At 35.1% G+C, this 832-nt stretch overlaps 1 non-coding gene across 1 annotated transcript; it reads left to right on the top strand.

The window, feature by feature from the left end:
- The first annotated feature begins 507 nt into the window (after nt 1-507).
- Trnag-gcc lies at nt 508-578 on the top strand. The gene has a single exon. It is a non-coding gene; the product is annotated as a tRNA-Gly (tRNA).
- The last annotated feature ends 254 nt before the right edge of the window (nt 579-832 follow it).

The raw sequence follows: 832 nt of genomic DNA, 5'->3' as shown, positions 1-832 counted from the left end.
GAAATGTGGAGTAAATTGAGGAGGAATATAAGGATTTCGTTTGAAGGAGGAAGGTGATGAGAAGTGGGTGAAGCTAGGATGAAAGGGGGAGTGAGTGAGAGTGAGGAGAATTATGGAGAAAGCGGTTTTGCGTGCGTGCGTGTTAGTAAAATTATCCAGACATTCCCTCCTTCTATATAATATATATATATATATATATATATATATATATATATATATATATATATATATATATATATATATATATATATATATATATATATATATATATATATATCACCAACAACCATATATGACTATATTTACCTGCTATAAATCCATAGACAACAGGAGCTGTCTGTGTTATTATTCCATATTGTTATGAGTGCGTTGTGTATGGAAATTGGCTGATGTTTATTTATCGGGGCTGTAAATTGGGATTAGAAATGAGATTTGGTTTTGGTAGCACTGAAGGGAAATATAAATAAGATTTAAATATTTTGGAGAACGAATAATCATCGTTAACAAGCATCGGTGGTTCAGTGGTAGAATTCTCGCCTGCCACGCGGGAGGCCCGGGTTCGATTCCCGGCCGATGCAAATTTTACCATGGAGTACCTCATCAAGTCAATGCAATGCTTATTGTCATAAGCATTGCATTTACTGGGATAATGGCTCCTCAATATTGCAGTGTAATTGAATTGACAGTAGGAACATTATAGAATCCAGTCTCATTAAACATACCGAATCCGTGAACATGAATTTGAGTAATGGTATGTACAAACTGGATAATTTCGTAATTAAGATTTGTAACCAGGTGAGAAGGTTGGGTCATCTTACCCTCTGACCTGACT

Source organism: Homarus americanus, unplaced genomic scaffold (genome assembly GCF_018991925.1).
Source record: "Homarus americanus isolate GMGI-L3 unplaced genomic scaffold, GMGI_Hamer_2.0 scaffold28, whole genome shotgun sequence".
Classification (NCBI taxonomy): domain Eukaryota; kingdom Metazoa; phylum Arthropoda; class Malacostraca; order Decapoda; family Nephropidae; genus Homarus; species Homarus americanus.
Note: the sequence above shows the minus strand (reverse complement) of the source record. Positions and strands in the feature narration are given on the sequence as shown.